Source organism: Mustela nivalis (assembly GCF_964662115.1).
Source record: "Mustela nivalis genome assembly, chromosome: 8".
In the NCBI taxonomy this organism is placed as follows: Eukaryota; Metazoa; Chordata; class Mammalia; order Carnivora; family Mustelidae; genus Mustela; species Mustela nivalis.
The window spans coordinates 11,562,829-11,583,529 of record NC_139027.1 but is presented as its reverse complement, the minus strand read 5'-3'; the positions used below and the strand labels follow the sequence as shown (position 1 = coordinate 11,583,529).

The window sequence follows — 20,701 nt, the reverse complement described above, 5'->3', positions numbered from 1 at the left end:
ACCGTCTCCACTCAGTCGCAGAGTGAAGAGCAGTCAGACAGGTGAGCCGCAGGTAGGGTGCGCAATGACAGGGAAGGGGCTGGGAGTTCCCAGGCAAAGGAAAGGGGTAAGCCAGGGCTGCCCGTTGGAGACACTGCACCTGTCAGTCACTGTGGCTGTGGAGCATGAGGTGAGGCAGGTCCGAGGGTCCCAGTCAGAAGGGGAGGATGGACGTCTCGCCGGAGGCCTCGAACACCCACCTTGAGTCCACATGCTCAGACCTGTAAAGAGTCTTGAGGCAAAGGGTCTAATTTTATTGACCCTAAATTTATTCTGATCTATCAAAATCGGTTGGTTTTTAAAGGGCTTATTTTATACGCACTTCTTATAGAATCGTAAGATCAGAGTTTCCTCGGAGGTTAAGTAGGTTCGTACGGATGGAGAGAATGAGGTAGTCATCTAGGTGGATGCATACGCAGCCCTTTCTGTCGTCCTCATGAATGGTAAGTGTCGGCCGGTTCGTGTGCAGCCTGAGTGCTCACGTTGCTGGGACATGGTTAGAGCACGAGCCTTGTTTCTCACTGGAGAGTGGCTGGCAAAAGCCTGTGCTGTTCTAGCGGGAATGGTGGAATTTAGGTCTTGATACATTTTCCTCCAGTTAGAAAGCAAATAGGTAATAGCCATCTCTTAACCCTCTCCTAGTTGAAGGGGACAAAAAGAATGTTCTCTTTGGAAAGGACACAGTCGCTGGGCAGGGAATGCTGGAGTCCCTAGCGTGGGTCAGACGCTATGCTAGGCCTGGAAACTTCATCAAGACAAATGAAGCGTGCTCACCCCTCCAAGGAGGTCACATTCGTGACAATGACCGAGGATCCAGCAGTCACAGACGCAGATCATGGGCAGGAGCCCCATGCCCGAACAAAGTCCAGAGAGGGAGGAGCGCCGGGGAGGCTCCGTTGGTTAAGCCTGTCTGACTTTGATTTCATCTCAGGTCATGATCTCGGGGTCACAGAACCAAGTCCTGTGTCAGGCTCTGTGCTCAGCAGGGAGTCTGCTTAAGAGGCTCTCTCTCCCTGTGCCCCCAACCCCAGATAAATAAATAAATAAATAAATGTTGTCTTTATTTTTGTTTTCTTTTTGTTTTTGGTTTTGTGAAAGTGCAGAAAGGGAGCATGGTCTCTGCCCAGGGAAGTCAGGGAAGACTTCCAGGAGGGGCCCAGTGAGTTGGGCATTGAAGCGTGAGTAGGAGTGGGGAGCTGGGCAAGAGACGCCCCAGCACGGAATGGCACCGTATAAATACAGGCCAACGTTTGAATATCGGTGGCGGGAATGGAGAGGAAATCGCCACAGTGAACACCACGAAGATAATGCCTCCAGTCTGCTTTTGAGAACCCATTAGTAGCTGCCTCCTCAGGGTGCCACCTTGTTCCCAACAGTGACTAAAAATAATCAGATTGACTAATTTGAGTCGCTCTCTCTCCTCTGACCCTGTGGAGGTGTCAGTGAGCGGGCTAGGCTGACAGGGACCACGGAAAGAAGTGGAAAGAGGAGGAGGAGGAGTCCATCCCCGTCTTCCAGGAACACTGATGTGATGGTGAAGATGGTGTAGCTCCCACCGGCGCTCTCTGGTAGCCAAATTCAGCTTTCCAGAAAACTAGGTCTGTTGCTTCCCCATGAAAACTGCCAGAGAGGTTTAGAACTATGTCAGTCTCTCTAGCTTCCTCTTAGGGGGGAAACAATATGTGTGTGTGTGTATATATATATATGTAAATGTGTGTGTGTGTGTGTGTGTGTGTGTATCCAGACACACGTATATATGTGTACACTCTGTGTCTTTACAGGTATGTGTGTACACACACACACTCAGGCGTGTATTGCTTAGAACCTATGCTAGCCTAGCAGCCCAGCGCGGAAGCCCTCCAGCCGCACGAGCCGGCTGGGAGAGGAGTGGATGGGGTAGAGGTGGCCTTGCCGACCTGCACGCTCCCTGGGTGTGCTGCGACCTGTGTGCTTCCCAGCACCGGGGTTCACACGCACCCCAGGATGTCCACGGACAGAAGAGGACACGGAGACTCAACCACGGGGCAGCTTGTCCAAGGCCCGCGACGACGAGGCGGTCAGGAGTCAGGCTGTCTGGCTGTTGTCCCCTTGTTTGCTCCGCGTGCTGTGCCGCCCTTCTGACGGCACAGAGAGGAGCAGCAGAGAATCACCCTTGGACATGGCTCCCACCTGGAGCTCTGAAAGGCAGCACTGGGCAGAGCAGTGGCCTCTCACCACGGAGTCCACTCCAGATCCCTGTGGTGTCAGCAAACTCTCTACAGCTTGCCCAGCAGGCATCTGTCTACTTGCTTCCAGGGACGGGGAGCTCACTACTTGATAAAACAATAGGTTCTCATTGTGGGCACTAGGGACCCTTCCCTCCTTACAGAGCCATCTCTGAAACTAACCTTGTCCCATTATCAGTCAGCTTACTCCCGGGGTGGTTTTTTTTTTTTTTTTTGTAAGCAATGTCTGCACTCAATGTAGGGCTCAAACTCATGACCTAAGATCAGGAGGAGCATACTATACTGACTAAGCCAGCCAGGCACTCCTTCGTTCCTAGTAGGCTTAAACATCTCAACAGCAAGCAGCTTAGGGAGGGACGGTTTGCTCAGTTTGGAGTCTCCGGGAGACACGGGCAGCCCGATGGCGCACGCCCCATCTCCGTTTCTCCTCCTGGAGAGCCAGGAGAATCAGCTGGGGCTTCCTCATCTCTTGCTTTGAGGGACATCTGTGTGTTCTTCCTGATGGGTTAGGCTGAGTGGAAGACAGAGCATATGGAGTTCTTCTCTTCTCCCTCTAAGGAAATACCTCACCGCGAGCTTTCTCCGGCCCTTTTCACTCCACAGCCCTGGCTTTTTCAGGGCAAGTAAGCATTTCCTCTGGATGCCCTTAACAGACAGAAGGTGAAATTTGAAAAGAAGGGGAAGAAAGAGAAAAGGAAGGACCAAAAGGACGGCTGTGGCATCAGGGTTAACTCGGGTTCTAGACCAGGCTGTGGTCCTAATTGACCATTTGACCTTGGACACCGCTTCCCTCCTCCATCGTCACTACGAGGCAGTTGGGCTTGATGGTTCAGAGATTTTCATTTCTGAACTTGACCCCAGAGAGAGTCCTTGAATGATGCTGGGTCTGCACTCAGCCCTGCAGGACCCCAGTGTGGGGTGTGTGGGGGGGTGGGGTTCACGTCTGCCTCACCCCACCAGGAAGCGCCTCTGGAAAGTGAGAACCTGGACCCCTCCTCACCTGACAGGCCTCCATCCTCCGGGACCTCCGAACACCCAAGTGGTTCTCAGCCTAAAAGGGCTCGGCCTGCCGCCCCACCCCCACCCCGATGCCCTGAGCCCTGGCGCGGCCCCCACCCCTGTTCTGCTCCTTCTTCCGGTTTTCCAGCTCCCTGCAGCCCCGTGCCCCTCCCCTCTGTTGGAAGGTAGGAGAATCAGCTTGAGGTGCTTGGCTTAGCCCCGAGGGTGAGCCTGCCTTTCTCTGGCACTTGGAAACTGCCGGCCTGGCGGCCCAGGATGGGGACTTCATCTGATCTGCAATCATCTGACTGCAAATGGGAAGTAGTGATCTGAGAGAGATTTGTTACCACGGAAAGCAGGCTCGGGACGTGTCTCCTCCACAGAGCTCGCCCCCAGCACCCCACCTGGCTCTTCTCCGGACCGTGCGGCCCGTCCAGGGAGAAGGGGAACAGGGAAACCCAACATGCTGCTGCCACCTCAAGGGATTCCTGGAGCCTGGAAATGTGATGCCACCTGCAAAGGCGCGCGTCCGAGTCTGGGGGAATGACGTGGTACTGTGCCTTGGGCGAGGACCGCAGACGAGGTTTGGCTCAGGAACGTGGAGTCACTTTAGGGTTCGGAGCTCAGACCGGAGCCACGCCGTCTGGGTCAGAAACCTCTTGGCCTTCCCGCTAGCTGCTGAGTTCGGTCAGTGACCACATCTCGCCTCCAGCAGTTTCCTTGTCTGTAGAGGGAGAAAGTCGACGGCACCTGCCATTCGGGGTTATCGTGCTGGTTCGAGGAGCTAGTCTAGGTGTCTGTTCCAGGTGGTGCCCAGCACATGGTAAGCACATGTTAGCTGGTTTTATTTTGATCTGAAGCCTTGGTTGAATATTGTATTCAAAGTAAGTTTTGGGGATGCACTGTGGTTTCCAGCACTGAAGAGCTACTTATTAAGCGTCTTCCGAGTGCAGATTTGGTCCTAAAGGAAGGCAATTTGGAGCCTAGGTCAGCAACAGTGTTGAGCAGCGCAGCCTCAGACGTGGGGCACCGTGTGGCCATCAGAACATATGAGGAGACTGGAGACAGCCGGGGAGAGCCCTGAGCCCCAAGGCTGCTCAGGCCACCGGGGTGGTTCCAAGTGGGCGTGATGGCCAGGAGGGGATGGAGGCAGGATGTCGGGTGGTGAGGAGGAGAAGGAGCTCCACTGGGGTGATGGAGGGATGAGGGAGTCGTTGGGAACAAGGCGGGGGGAACAGCTCCGGAGAGAGGGATGGCTTGGGAGCACCTGTGGGTGTTGGTATGGGCGGGCCTGAGGGCACCCGGTGGGCTTCCCTCCACTTCGTCCAGCTCCATGTCGGGGTGGGGGGAAGCAGAGGGCTCCGGATGTGCCGTGGAGGCCCCACCGCGCAGGCAGGACTGGAGCGGGCCCGCTGGGCCACAGTGAGAGAGCACAGGCTCCTCTGTGTGCACCATGAGCCCCGGGCCGGGCCTCCTCTCCTTGAAGGTCCGACAAAGACTCACTTGTTCTCCCCTGACATCAGAGCTCGCCCTCAGGACTTCTCTGTTCTTCTGGGGCAAGATCTCACACAGTGATAATAGCCTGAAAGGGAAGGGTGGGAGCCAGCGAAGACGGGCTCAGGCGTCGCCATGCCAACGTGCTCCCCGGCAGAGGGCAGGGAGGTGTCGCTGGCCACGTGCGCCTGTGCCCTCGCGGGTCCTGCCGGGGCCAGTGCTGAACTGCTGAGTGGCTGGTCTGAACCCCCCGGGGGGAGTCACTGGGCGCGGTTCTGAGGTGCCAGCTGCGTGGGCAGTAACAGACCAAATATTGGGGGGCCAGCTTAAGTATCGCTGCATACACCGAGCTGATTTCTGTTTTTTGTTTTTGTCTTAAATAAGCATTTCATTAAAACGCCTGGGTTTTCTATTTTAACAAATGCTTATATAGAGTTTTGCCTTCGAAATTTCATAAAAACTTACTGTTTAGGGGCTCCTGGGTGGCTCAGTCAGTTAAGCATCCGACTCTTGATTCTGGCTCAGGTAATGATCTCAGGATCGTGGGATCAATCCCTGCATCAGGCTCCGCGCTCAGAGGGACCCTGCTTGAGATTCTCTCTCTCCCTCTGCCCTTACCCCTGCTTGTGTGCTCTCCCTCTCTCACTCTCTCTCTTAAATAAATAAATAAATACTTTTTTAGAAATTAAAAAGAAAAGCTTACTCTTTAGAGGAATCTGTAAGATCAGCTGGTCTAGCTTCTGCTTGATCTTTTTTTTTAGGTGAATAGACTGAGGCTGGGGGAAGTAGGAGGCAGTGTGAACACAGTGGGGAGAATAAAAACCTTCTCACCTATCCAGTCCCAGGCTCCAGAATCGGGATCCTGTGTATAGAGCACTTGGGCCAAGACCTGGCCCACAGCGGGGCTCGGCAAACGCTGTCCCCGATGATGCTGTGAACTTCCATGTGTGCCAAGTGGGATCAATAAATGAAACGCTCATAAAACAAAATACATGTTAAATCAGTACAGGAGAAACTTCTGATTTTCTTCGTCCTACAACAAGAGCTTGCTTGTGAGCTACAGGGTGAAAAGGGGATTTGATGCTGGAACTTCCAGTTCTTAGTCTAGGGCGGGACTTCTCCAGGGTATGGCCGAGGCTGGTCGGGGAAGGTGAGCTGGTGTCTCCCCAGTCTCTCGCAGGTGCTTCCCACACTCCACTGGGCACCACAGGACTGGAGTCCTTTCATTTAGCGGGCTTCTCAGCTGGTCCCGACCCCAGGGCAGCCTCAGACTTCGTATTGGCATATACATTTGTCATCTTCAAGTGGGACTAAAATGCAACCGAAACCCTATCAAGCGTCTGCGGGGCGGCGAGCCCCAGAGCAGATGGAGAGCAGAGCTCTCAAGCACCGTCATTTGCGGCCACGGACACCAGCCTGGGAACCCCAGCTGCAGGGTCAAGTTGAAATCAGGAGAGCGCGTGGTTGAGTCATCGAGAGTGGGGCTGGCCTTGAGCGTAAATCTGGAGATAAACTCGGTGAGTTTGTTTGTTTGGTTTAACTGTGGTCTTGGTGGATCCATCCAAACAGGGAAGTCCCTCGGCGACTTTGCTGGGGTCTGTGTGTATTACGGATTTCCTGCAGATCATCCTCTCTCTGTGAGAGCAACTTCGTCTGTGGCTGTAAAAACAGCCTCACACTGGGGTACAGGACCGTCACTAATGGAGGAGCTCCCGCTGACCTAATTTACACTTCCAGAGGGTTTTCCAGGTGTGCCAAAGTAAACTAGAGAAACTCATTTCATTTTGATGAGCTTGGGATAGAGTTTCAGCCTTCCCCTCCACCCCCTTCCGTTTTTTTCTTTCTCTTGCATTCCAGCTGGAGTCCAGGTGATTCAGCCACAAGCCATGTTTCCCCTGGAGGAAAACGTGACTTGGGAAATTAGCGAGAGCAGATGGGGAGGCTGATTACTTACCCAAAAGGTGGAATCTATTGATTTTATTTCCCCCAATTGCCATGGCTCCCCGGTCGGCAGTCTGGTTAAGATCAGTGCTTTGGAAGTGACCTTGAACGGGAATTAAGTAAATTTATAGTATTAAGTAAGCATTGGGTCATACAGCTGCGAATCTGAACACTTGTTACTACGAAGAGGACAGGAATAAAGTTTAGAAAATATCCAGGACTTTGAACTCTATCCTGCTGAGTTGTTCTTTTTACAACTTCTGGCTTTGTACAAAGGCCCTACCCTGACCTGGTCTGGCAATTCTAACGTGGGCCGAGAATGCCTCTTAGTGGAGAACCTGTTAACTGCAGGCTCTTGCTTTTGCCCGAAGAAAAGCTCCAAGAAAAGCTCTGTGTGAGCAGGAAGACACCACTTTCACAATTCTTTAAACTAAACAAGGTACCTGCTTTTGAAGGGCGTCGTGAGAATCAAATGAGATAATTTGTGGGCAAGCTTAAAACAGCATGGAACGCGGGCGTATCACTGACTGATCATTGACTGTGACTGTGGTCATCTGACCATGAGGATTTGCGGAAGCAGGGGATGGCCCAAGTGGTCTTTGGAGCCCCCAGGATTTCAGTTTCAGAGCCCTCTGTGTGGGCGGTGACCTGTGGTAGGAAAGGTGACCAAAGCGGCCCCTCGTCCCCTGAGCCGGGACTCCTCCTGCCAACCCACCTGCCGGGGGGGGGGGGGGAGTGCATTCTCACTGGGCAAGAATTTTGAGTCAAGGAGGCTTCCATGGGGGCGCCTGCGTGGCTCAGTCAGTGAGCGTCTGGCTGTCGATCTTGGCTCACGTCATGATCTTAGGGTCCTGAGGTCCAGCCCCATGTCGGGCTCCACGCAGAGCAGAGAGTCTGCTTACGATTCTCTCTCCCTCTGCCCCTCCCCCAGCTCACCCATGCTCTCCCTCTCTCTCTCTCTCAAAATAAATAAATACATTAAATCTTTAAAAAAACAAAGAAGCCTCCACAAATGGGAATTACAGCCCTGAGACATGTTATTTTGTCATTTCTGTCCCTGACCTTGGGCTTCTCCGAGCTGGGCCGCTGCAGCCCATTGGCAGGGCCCGAGGCGGGGCCGGTCCCAGGCTCCTCTTGATGCGAACGAGTCCCAGGCTCTCTCAGAGCCTGCCGCCTGGCTTCAGTCCACTGGGGCATCCCGGAGGCTGTAGTTCGCCTTTCGGAGGACTCAAGTTTTCTTTCTTTCAATTTTCAAGCATAGCATGAGATCCCTGTCTGCGTCTCCCTGGGCCAGGAACTAGTTATATCTTTATGAAACTAGGTGAAAGGGGGAAACATCACTTCTCTCCTTTCTTCCCTTCTTCCATCCTTTCTCCTCCCCCTCGCTCTCCCCCTCTCTCCCTCTCCTGCCTGCCGATCCTCTTTCCTTCCCTTTTTCTCTTTCTAAGTAAACGGCCGGGACTCGGGAGACCTTGGATACCAATTTTGGCATTCATGCCATCACGTCTCCACTCATTTTTTTTTTTTTTTTCATTTATTAGCGAACACGTATTCCCCGAGCGGCCTGCTGTGGATTCAAGCATAAGTCTTGGCTCCTGTCCTGGAGGTTTTCACCTTCTAGGAAGAGAGGCAGACAGGTAAGCAGGAATGACTAGAATGTGCAGGGGTGGCGTGTGAGGGCTCCTGGGGTCTGATGAGAAGCCGAGGGCAAGGGACATGGCCCCCACCCCTGACCAGTGGAGGATGGAAGTCTACTTGGCAGAGAAGTACCTTGAGAACAGGAGTAAATGCTTGTAGCAAAACCAGTCCCACTACTTCATCATGAACAGAAGACTGGGGTCTGCCCAGGGATCGCAAAGCTAAGCATGTGACAGTTGTCATTCCCAAGATTCCTTATGCCCAATCTCGCCAAGAGTGTGTGATTTCAACAATGAGGGACCTGGGCTTGGCTTCCATCCAGCTCCTTGGTCTCACCAGTAGCCAGATGTCCACTGAGAGCTTCTTCCTCCAGACTCCAACGCTTCCTTCTACATGAGAACTTTCTAGTTTATTCCAACCCAGATAAGTCACCTCTCCTCCTGCTCCCCTTTTCCAGAACACAAACCACAGTCCTCCCTAGAACATCCCATCCTTTATGGTGGGCTTTGAACATGGCTTCTTGCCCTCACTGAACTGTGCTTTGCAGCGATGGAGTCTTACTGAGCATGGGTCTCTAAAATAAGCAAATGTTCATGTACTTCTTCCTTAGACCATTCACCAACTTTCTTACTCTCTGAAGGACTTGGCTAAGTATTGAGGATATTAGGGTCCTCGGAAGGAAGAGGTCATTTAAACTCAGGAGCAAGTAGCGTGGGTGAGCAGTGGTGTTAGAAATCTTTGGCAATGGGGCATCAGCTTAATTATATTGAATATAAATTGATAGGTAACCCAACAGAACCAGTAGAGTATTGCCAACTAAACAAAATCTTTGACTAAAATAGTACTTCCTAGAAATTTTGAAAAAGCTTATTACTTATTCCAATGAAATGCTGCCATTTCTTGGGCAATGTAACTAGACTTCCAAAGCCTTGGGATCTGTGTTAAGATCACTTCTTTGCCATCACGTGGTGTTTTTTTTTTTGTTTGTTTTGTTTTGTTTTGGTTTGGTTTTGGTTTTGGTTTTGTTTTTTTTTTTTTTTTTGAAATATGAAAGCCAAAAGACAAAGCTTTGGTGTTTGCAAATTATCCCCAACGTAGGGACCTGATGTCACAATTGTACTATTATTACAGTTGCGACGAGAGCTGATTTGGGCTTCTCAGGCTGGGACATGGCAGATCTTCAGTTTCTTCTCAAATTCCAAAGGAAAGGGGTCGAATAAGAGAATGTTCTATTAGATCTTTGGAGACACAGGAGAGACGAAACCAGGCTGTCCGAGCAAGGCTGCATAGCGCTACTTTGGGGCCACTTTGTTGTAGATATGAAAATCATTTGTAGTTTGCACCCCCACGCGTTTCATGACAATGTGCTCAAGGGCTTCAGACCATGGAGTCGTATCGGAATTCCGCCAGATTCCGGAATCACTGCTGTTTTTCACAGGCTAACTCTCTAGCACTCCCTGATGGCAGCAGTGGTCAATTCACGTACAGCATGGGACATTTGAAAGTGCTGGCGTTCTGTCGCCCTGTCCTTGCCAAAGAACATGAAACCCAAATGGCTTCGAGGGGTAAGACCAGGGCAGCTTTTGCAGAAAGTGCTGTCGGTGTGAAATGCTGTGAGTGACATGGAAAGTGCATCCCCCATTCTAATTAACTCAGCTCGTGATCTGACATTAGGTTGCCTGGATGCATATTTGGAAATTGTTGCACATTTTTACTGTATAAAATCCTAGGACGCTCGGACAGGGCAGACTTCCCAGTACATTGGGCCAGTCCTTGCGGGCAACAGATGATAAGGATGAGGCTCAGAGCCAGGAAATGACTTTCTCCAAGATTCTGCAGCAAATGAATGGCTAAAATGAGATTAGGATGCAGAGCCCATGGCTCTCTGTGCACTTGGTGGCATTACAGAGGCATTATGGTCCATGGCATGTCCTGTGTCCTTCAGGCCTTGGGTGACACAATAACCATCAGACCTATCCAAGGTGTCAAGCTGCATGTCTGCCCAGGAATGTCCTTACTCCCGCTCTCTGGTTGCAGAGTTCCTGTATCATCAGTCCTCAGCTGAGTCTTCTGACCTCTCCCTCCCTCCCCTGCCCTCCAAAATACTTTCTGTTTTACAGCTTCATACTGTTCCTCATTAGGACCATGCTTCATACTGTTCCTCATTAGGACCATGCTCATTGGCCAGCATTTCCCCATCCCCTGCAGTGACCACTTCTCCCTCAATCTTATGCAAATGACCTGACAGCCTCTCTTCCTCAGGGATATGGAGGAAAAAACATAGCTTTTGTTGAAAGAGAAGCTCCATGGGCTCATGGGAGTTCTGTTCATGAATGAATGACCATGTGTGGCGTTCCTACTATGTGTCAGGCCCTAGTCTAGGAGTTGAAGGTACATATATCAATGGTAATAGAGATTTAAAGGAAAAATACAGTGACTAGGGTTGGGGGGAGGTTGGTGGTGAGGTGAGGTGAAATCCTATTTTAGACTGCATGGTTAGGTTGGGCTCCACTGAAAAATTAACCCTGAATAGAGGCCTAGAGAAAAACCATGTAGACGTATTAGAGGAAAGCATTTGGGGTAGAAGGACTAGCAGGTGCAAAGGTCCTGTGGCAGAAAGGCGTGTGGTAAGTTCAAAAATGAAAAGGTGAGGAGGCAGAGGTGGCTGAAGCAGAGTGAACGAGAGGAGTTTGCAGGAGATGAACCACATTGAGATACCATCACAGAGGTACTTGTGGACTATGATAAGGATCTTTAACCTTACTCCAAGTAAAATAGGACACTACTAAAAGGATTTAAGCAGAGTGACAGGATGCAACTTTAAAACATCATTACAGCTGCCAGACAGGCAATTAACCAAATGATTGAGAGCGGGCAAGAGCAAAGCTGGGAAATCTTTTTAAGGGGCGACTCTGATACTCTGAGCAAGAGGTGATGGCTTGTGGCTTGGTCTAGCGCACTGGTGATGATGGGTGTGAGACGCAATTGGATTCAAGGTACATCTTCAAAGTATAGCTGATGGGATTTGTTAGCCTGGTTATGGGGTATGAGAGAAGGAGAGACGTCTAGGATAACACCAGCCTTTCGGACTGAGTGTCTGGACTGAGCATCTGAATTGTCCCTGGCTGAGCTGGGGAAGACTGGAGCAGGGCCAGTGTAATGTTGGGTCTATTCAGTTTCAGCTGTTTATTAGAGTCAAGTCGTCGATTAGATACAAGTCGGGAGTTCAAACAAGAGGATCAAAGCGACAGATACAAATTTGAAAGCCGTCCGCCTCCATCTCTAAGATGGTATGGAAAGCCCTCACGGAGATCCGTCACTGTGCGGAAAGTGGAATTCTTCATCATGGCCCAGAGGACAGAACTAGGGAGGACAGAACTAGAAACAGTGGTTGGAACAATAAAAAGAACAAGAGTAGTAGTGAATTATGGCTGCTACCGTTCATGCATCTGGCTGCTTAGCTATGGTTGTCTCATTATTTCCAACAGCCACCCTTGAAGAGGTTGGAATAATCTCTGTTTTACTCATATCGAAACTCTGACTCAGGGAGGTTATAAATGTTGTTAAGCAACATTGATTAAGACCACCCAGCTCATACGCTGGCCGAGCTGGGATTCAACCCAACTTCGTGTTGCCATTGCCTTGCAGAGCAGCAGTCAGGAAGCAGATCACAGTTCAGCTGAAGGAGTTCAAGGACGGCCGCCTCTGCCGACAGGGTGTATGATGTAAAGCAAGCAGGGGAGGGGGGGGGTGCAATTTGAAAAAAGCATCAGAGATGAGACACAAGACAGAGTCATGCTTCTGCTCTAAATGCCAGCTACAGTTTAAAGCAACGACATTACCAGGAGGCGCTTGTTGATTTCCTTTCCTAGTCCCAGAGGTCAAAGGACAACACCCACCCTCCCGGAGACAAGTGTGCATTGCACACTGGCCATGGGCAGGCTCCCCCTGCCCTGCTGTCCTCGAGGGTAGACCAGGCCACAGGCAAATGAATGCTGTGGACTCCCATCTAGGAGAATAGAGTGGACTCTATCTAGGAGAGTAGGATCTGACTTGTCCAAGGTCTGAAGCTAACAGAGGGTACCGTCGAGGTCTGAACTAGGCTCTCCAGACTCCCCAAGCTCCTGCCTGTTGCACTGCAAGACTTAGAAGGGAAAGGGGAGAGGCTGGGATCTGGAGAGCCCCATCAGCCAAGCATCCCTGGCATGCAGTTCCGGATATGGCCAGCAGAGGGGGCCACGCGCCCGGGCTTCTCCAGCCCACTGCCCGAAGCCATGTTGAATGAGCGAACGTCTGCTGCAGACTGTGAGATCTAAATGTCGCCTTGGCAGGAAATCCTCGAGGAGCACTGCGGGGTTGTGCAAACAGCCTTACAATGTCCGCTTGTGTGTGTGCACTCGGCTTCGCCTGCGTCGCCCACAATGCTCTGTTTTTTTTTGGATAATGGGGCTCTGTGGACCCATACGCCTTGTCATGCAAAGGGAGGGACCTGTATTTGTCATAAATGGGCTCTTGTGTGATTAATAGCCAGGCCGGGAGCGCGCAGCAGCCGTGCAGCACCCGGCTTCACGTCCTCATGGACGCGGTGATCTGAGTGGGCTTTCTTCTTGCCCAGAAACAGCAGCGCCTTATTTATTGCTCAAAGGGAAATGACTTGTTTGCGTTGTGGCTGCAGTTTCTGGTCCGCACGACAGGAGGTGCAGGAACCGAGTATCTCTTGTCAGGGGCTGGCTGCCGGATACCGCTCCAGCTACCTAATCCCCCTAATCGGCATTACCTTCATTTCCTCAATAGCAACCTGGCAAAGGAAGTGTTACGATTGGCATTTTACAGATGAGGAAAACTCCCATTCAGAAGGGTAGAAGGACTTGCCCAAGGTGTCCAGAACACATGGCATTCCCACCAAATGACTCTTTACTTTCCAGTGTGGTCCACGATCCACACACGTGAAGATGCCTGCCTTGTCCTATACACTTGTGCCTATACACTGAAATCGGTGATTTTAAAGTAGGTGAGGAATTTCCATTGCCAGGCTTCGGTGTGTTTATAGTACCTCCTGGAATTACATGCAAAAATAATAATAATAATAATAATAATAATAATAATAATAATAATAAAGTGGGTCAGTGGATGTGTGCATTTCCCCGAGAAGGCTGACATCCATCAGATTCTTGAAGTCATCTGCGATCGTAAAACAAAAGAGGCAGGCACCCAGAGATATTTCTATTTTGGGAAATGCTTCTTTTTCTGTGACCTCTTCCCTGTACCCATGATTATTTTCTCTGTTGAGTGGATTCCCAGCTGACATCTCAGTGCTGTTCCTATGCCGTGACTGCTCATCTCATTCTTCCGATCTGTGTCAGTCGACCTAAGGGAAGGGGGCTGTGTGCTGTGCGGGACCTGCGTTTGGTGCCCCGTGGGGAGGAGGAGGGAGGGTGGCTTGAAACGGGTGACATTCTGAGAATGAAGAAGACCCAGCGCTTGAAAGAACTCACAGCAAGGAGGGTGGCTTATTTAGCCTGGGAGTCAGGTAGGAGGTTTCTGGGAGGACATGCTATTTGATTTGGATCTTGAAAGACAGACAGAACATCTGCAGGCAGAAGAGAGGGGAAGGGCGGTCCAGGCAACCGGAGTAACATAAGCAAGGGGGGGGGGCAACAAGAAGGAGTCCAGAGCTGTTGGCACTGTCCATATTCTGGTGCCACCCAAGTACACAGTGTTCAAAGAGCTGAAACTGGAAAGGGAGCTCTGGCTCAGATGGTATGGCCCTCAGTAGCATGTTTTAAAAAGCTGTACTTCTCTTCATTTGACAGCCAGCTTGGAAAGCATGGATGCTAAAACGCACCTTCCTTCTCCCCAGCTAACCCCATGTCCCACGCAGCCATGGAGTCTGCCGCAGGAAGCACCTGGCGTGGATGCCGCGTCTCCTGGTGCTCAGCAAACCCTCCCTACTCACCTCTCCCGTCCCTGCCTAGGCTGATGGTCCTCATCACTTGCTTGGGGGTTCAAGCCAGGGATTTATTTGGAAATGTTAGTTTAGGGACACCTGGGTGGCTCCGTTGAACATCTGTCTTCGGGTCCTGGGATGGAGCCCCGCAGAGTGTTCCTTCCTCAGTGGGGAGCCTGCTGCTCACTCTGCCTGCTGCTCCCTGTGCTTGCGAGCACTCCCTCTCTCTCTCTTTCTGATGAATAAATAAATTTTTAAAAATCATTAAAAAATGTTTATTTGGTCTGCTAGGGACAACACTTGGAAATCAAGCCGATGGCTGGCTTCAGAAACTGGAAACCAAAGCAGAACCACTCCTGTCTGTGAGGTTTCAAGGGAGGTTTTCAGGCCCTTCAGTGCCCTTCATGCTTGAGATGGAATGCGGCATGACAACCTCCCTTGGCTTCAAAGTCTTCAGGTTTTTAGTACACCAAATGCCTTTTGTTGGTTTTTTGACACTTACCTAATTTCTTACTTTCCAACCGCACGGCCCCCCCAAATAAATTGGATCTGGGAAGTAGATCATGCTTTGACATGCCAATTCCAAATCTCCTTCGGTATACAGATGGGCCCCAGTTTAAGAAACCTGGACATCTGAAAATCTAGACTTACACATGAAGTCATCCCACAGCCCTGGGGTGGGTGGGATTCTCCAGGCGGCTTTCACTTCCCAGAAGAATTTCTTCCAATAGCGCCCCCCGTCCGTATCAACCTGCTAGGACATATTTCACCTGCTGACAGGGAACCGTGGAGGCAGAGAAACGTCAAGCACAAATGTTGTGCGACACAGCTGCCCATGGAATGAAAACAGGCAGAGACAAGAAGAAAATCCCCTTTTTTTTTTTTTTAATGTTATATTATAAGGTAACACACGGAAGAGATTTAACCCATCAGCATCCATTTTGCATGTGGCATTTCCTGTGACAAGCTCGGCGACGAGTCCGTGATCTGAGGTGCTCAGGGTATCTGGGGCTGCATCAGTGGGGGTGAGGGGGTGGGGGTGGGGATGGGGACTGGAGGCGATAAGGAGATACTGCGGCAAGCAGGAGGCATGGAGAGGGGCGGGTCTCGGGGAGATGTGACAGTGACGTGGACAGTCTGGGACAGAGAACGGGTCTGGGGAGTGGAGAGTGTCGTGGGCACAGAAATCTCAGATGATACTCGGGTTTCCGGCTCATACCATTGCTTGAATGACGATGCCTTTTGCTGATTAAGGGAAGGGAGGGATATTTGCGGCAGATATTAAAACCCAAACCCAAATCGCGGGGCTTTCAGGAAATTCACTTAGATTTGCGCGCCTGGAGGTGAGGAGGAAGGGCGAGTTTGGGGCGAGGGTTGGAAAAGTCATCAGAAGTCTTTCAGGCAAACACTGGGAGTCCGGAGGGTGTCCCCTGGGAGGGCGGGAAAGGTGTGAGGAGAGACGGGCGGAGACGGACATCTCAAGGTTAGATGGAGGTGGAGGCTTCAGAAGGAACGCTGAGGGCTGAGGGAGGGGAGAGGAGCAGAGACGGGGAAGCAGAGTCGGGGAGGCGGGTTTGACCCAGAGCACGTCCAGCAGGACCTCTCGGCAGCTCGTCCCTGAGAGGAAGGGGGGCTGGTTGCTTGTCGAGCTGCTTACCCGAGAGGGAATTCTGGAAAAAGGAGATTGATAACCCAAGAGGATGGACAGTGTTTAAATCATTGAGGGTCTGGAGAGCCCAAATTTTAAGTAACTTCTTGGTGTTTCTTTTGGTTTCTAAACTGAAGCCATCCCAGAGAAGTCGAATAAATTAGCCACCAGACAAAAGACATTTCTAAGACTAGCCCTTGCTGGTTCCACCAGGGGTCACTTTCCCTTTGAAATTAGGCAGACCTGGCCTGGGTGGGCTGAGTCTGTCGGCCCTCCTCGTCGGGCAGGGGCAGGTTCACCAACCCATTTGCTCATCACCGTGCTGTGTTCTTGATTTCACAAGTAGAAGGGAACAAATTCACTAAGGACTTCTCAGCGGTGGGCTGGTCCAGGGTGAAGCCCAGTCGGATGGTTTCCATCTTCACAAACATCTGAAATTGAGGGACAGTTTGACTTTCACTTCTTAAAAAAGAATCGGATTTTGCCCTCATTTCTTGGAGGCTTTTTGCTGCTTTAATATTGATGTTTATGGGGAAATTAGCTATGATGAGGTTAATAGTTTATTTTAGAAAACTGAGCTCACATATTGAAAGGGCTATTTTAAACTTGCACTTTATCGTTCTGTTCCATAATGGTCTCTCTCTCTCTCTCTCTCTCTCTCTATATATATATATATATATTTTTAAGAATTCCCACGGATTGTCTTATGACTGGACTCTAGCAGTTTGAATTCCACGGAGAATGCCAAGCCCTTTTGAGGGACACCATGGTATTAATGATCAATGAGAATATTCAAAGCATATTCCCATTTGAGTGCCATTACTTGTAGTGTTAAAACATTTTGAAAACACATTTTAGCCATTAACTCATTTTTATTGTCAGATGAAAGTGCTTTAATAGACTCACTCTACTTCAGTTTTCCTCCTTCATCTCAGAATGAACTCATCTGTTGGATTCTTGGCAACCCATTCGGCAACACAACAGACAACCTTACGACTCCGGTACACAAGTGGCAGATGGAGAAGGAAAGTCCAGCCCAGCTCACTTATCTGAAATCGCTAACCTAGTTTAGCAAATTCCAGCTCCCGGAATTTATAAGCTGAGCTATTTCATTCCATTGGAGCCTATCCCCCTCTCCACCCAGCAAATCAGGTGCTTATTTTGTTTAAGCAATGTATCTTTATTTTAGTCGAGAGGTATTTTTTTCAGGTTGAAAGGTAGATTGTCTTACTAGCCCTCCTAAATTCACAGATAGTCCCAGAAACACTTATAAAGTTGGAGATGGCCTGCTCTTCTCCATTCTGCTGGGCAAATCTTGGAGCACTGTTGTAGTGAGAAGGTCAGACTTTGGATAAAGGCTGGTAACAGGATCCACAGAGAGGCGCTGGCCTGAGAGCAGAGACCAGGCTCCTCCTGGAGCTCTGTTCCCGAGTCCGGGCAAGTAACTGACCAGGTTAGCAGTTCCGAGATTTTTGAATTTCATAAACCAGTAAAATTTCCAAATAAACTTTGGGGATTTAGGATGTAACGCTCACCCTTGCTTTTTAAAATAAATTAAAACACTGCTACATAAAAATGTTTGAATAGCTTTAGTTTTCGGCAAGGCTCATGACATAACCTTTATTTTTCTTATTTTGCTTTAGACTAATTGATGCTTTGGAACCACTGGGCAGAGCAGTTAAGGATGGCTTACTACGTTTTAGTGTTAACTGTGGGCCACGAACTGTGCTAAGTGCGGGGGATACAGTAAGGTATAAAACAGCCTGCCCAAGACCTGACCTTGAGAGAGGTAAGGGAGAAAGCGTGCAGTCAGGGTCCAGGTTGATAAGCACTGTGACGTAGTAGCACAGCGTGGTGCGTGAGCAGAGAGGTAGAGCTCACGCGGGGGAGGCGATTTTGTTTTACCAGAGTGGGTTCAAAGAGTAGGGAGGAGTCAGCGTGCTCCTTCTGCACACCCTGGTTTCCAAACTCATACTTCAAAGGGAATTCCAGGGAGGCACTTGCCAAAACTAGTGCTTAAAGGTCACGTGGAATTGGATTCCAGACCCTGCTCTGCCACTGTGGGCTTGAGCAAGTTTCTAAATCCCTAAGATTCTTTCTTTATCTCTGAAATTGAGAGAATAACTGTTCCTACCTCATATGGTTATTGTAAAAATCAAGATGTGCTAATACATGAGAAGCTCTCATCACTACGACCTGCAAAGCATTAAAAAATATTAGTTGTCACTATAATTGGAAGCAAAAGAAGATGCATGTGCAAGGGCCCTGAGGCAATCAAGAGCAGGGCTCCTTTAGAGAAGCACAGGGTCTGGGGGGGGGGGGGGATGTAGGTTCCCTGGAGAGGGAGGAAGACAGGGAGCAGAGGCGATGAGCAGAGGCCAGAGGCCTGGTTCTTCTGTGCCCAGTGCATGTATCTGGTTGTGTTATATCCTGCAGGCACTGGGGAGCAGTGGAAAAGGAAGTAACACAATCAGATTTGTGCTTAGAGAGAGGGCGCTGCCAATCGCATGGAGATGAATGGCAGGGTAACAAGATGAGTCAGGAAGATCATTTTGGGGGCTGTTTGCAGGATGCAGACAAGTTCTGCTGAGTGTCCGAATTAGCATAATCAAGGTCTGGCCCCAGAGAAGTGTGCACAAGTGTGTGAACCGTCCACGGGGATGTCCTTGTTAGGTCGCCAATTAGCACGTTCTGATGAGACCTTACAAACTTGCTGCAGAAACCCTCCATCGGCAACAGCACGTCGCACTGTACTTCTTACATCTTCAAGAACCGATTAGGTGTCCCATTTACTTTCTGTGTTGGCAGATGGAGAGGCAGGATATCTCCGTTCTGGTCCCTTCTTTGGCCCTAATGTATTTTGGGTCCTTGAGCAAGTGCTTTTTTGTAAAAATAGGAGCTAGAAAAAGATGATCCCAGTTCTATTATAGAACGTGCTGTGATAACATTTGGGTGATCAGAAAGTCCAGAATCTATCCGGGGACTTAGGGAAGGACACTTACTATACCTGACCCATGACTTCTGGTCCGTAAAATGGGTTCAATAATACCTTTTCTACATTTGACACGTGCTGGTTGTTGAGGGTGATTGTGGCCAGACACCTCTTTGACAAAGATGTGATATTATGTAAATATATGTCATTGCTATATTTGTGACTGGTCGGTGGCTTATATGCTATGTTGCAGAAGAATGTTAGGATAAACCAGGCTTCTTATCCTGCAAAATACCGAGTTATAGATAAGGAACCAAAGTCTTTGATTTCTTAAAATCTTTGCACCAGGAGCAGGGATGCCAAGTATTATCGATTCTGGAAGACATCGTCTCATTCCATATGTTAACAAAAGCTATCCCTTCTGATAGAGGCATTGGGGATTCATTGTCTTAAACCTTAAGGAAAATATATTAGAAGGTAAAACCCTGTGGGGGTGCTGTTTTATCTATTCTTTTCTTCACGTTCTGTTCTTTATTGATAAAGGTGGTCTTGACTTTGAAATTCTCCTTTCAAATAGCCATAGCTCCTAAGGAAATCTTCTGAGCGCTTATTCTCTAATCAAGGACATTGGCGTTGAAATTCTGGTGGATGCAGGAAAAGGTCAACCTTCCCAGTAATGCCCGCACCCTGGGCCTGGGTCCTTGTTATTCTCACTTAGAGTAAATAGATTAATTTCCTCACAAACTATGACCAAGTTTTTTAAGACAAAGTTCAGATTTGTTTTATTCGCTTTTACAATGGAAATATAGCTAATGCTATTACTCAATTGTTCCTTCCAAACAGTGCAGAGTTCCAAATTTTATATACATATAAATATACATATCTATATATGTATATAGATATTTATATTTGTGTGTGTATGTCCTTTAATTTTCTCCTCTCTTTTGAAACTGGGAATGTTAGCAGAAAACTGGTTTTTAGGAGTCACTGTGTTCTACTGAGCAGGTTTAGAGCTAACTCGATGGAAGTGGTCTTATGCCCGGAGCCAAGAAAGTAGTCATAGAAAATACCATGTGCACATCCCAAATTGTCACCCCTGGGAGATGAGGGCCTCCCTTGGCAGGGGCGTGCGAGGCTGTCTCTACAGGCACTATTAACACTCCTACAGTGACTAGAGAAACGCCTTCCTTCTAGACTACTTGGAGAAAAAAAAATGCGAAAGGACCCATTTCACAATTATATAGCAGTAAAAGAACCTGGAGGGATAATCCCTCTGTACTTGGAAGACGTGACGAGTTACCCAGCTTGTGCCCTTTGCTCTCCTCTCGTTCCTAAATCCCTCCTCTCCCCCGCAAACCCAGCTGGGAGGGCTGCCCTTGGCCGGTCCAGATGTGTAGGGTGCTTCACGCTCTCGGGGCAGCTCATTTTTTATCAAGTCAGCTTTTCTGCAAGACTCCACCCGCCGTGGTTTTCACCTCCCTCCCTATCTACGGCATTGAGCAGTGCTCATGAGGAGAGGCCACTTTGGAATGGAACAGAAACGGTGGCTCCTCTTCCAAGAAAGGAGAGCGCATGCGTGTGATAACAGGCTCGCTTGCATGCAGTTTCCCCGCTCATGGACTCCCAAAGTCCCCAGACCACCCAGGGTCTGGAGCTCCAGGTCTCCTCCTGTGGGAAAAAGGGCATAGACTTATGCTCACAGTCTCTCAGCGTCAAATGTGACTCTATCTTGTACTTCCCTCCAGTGCTCAGAAAGATGCTCTAACCGCATGAACCTCTTTTTCCTCCAATAAACATGAAGATAGTTACAGCAAGTTCAAGGGCTGCCGTGAGTTTTG

At 49.6% G+C, this 20,701-nt stretch overlaps 1 protein-coding gene across 4 annotated transcripts in view; it reads left to right on the top strand.

The window, feature by feature from the left end:
* Positions 1-20,701, top strand: part of CYRIA (CYFIP related Rac1 interactor A) — a 104,940-nt gene that overhangs the window by 48,114 nt on the left and 36,125 nt on the right. For 2 of the 4 annotated variants that reach the window (XM_082744162.1, XM_082744164.1), the window contains exon 4: positions 8,240-8,335. The exons of the other annotated variants lie outside the window; for them this stretch is intronic. The gene's annotated coding sequence lies outside the window, so the exon portion shown is untranslated. The remainder of the gene's footprint in view (positions 1-8,239; positions 8,336-20,701) is intronic. 4 annotated transcript variants of the gene reach the window in all.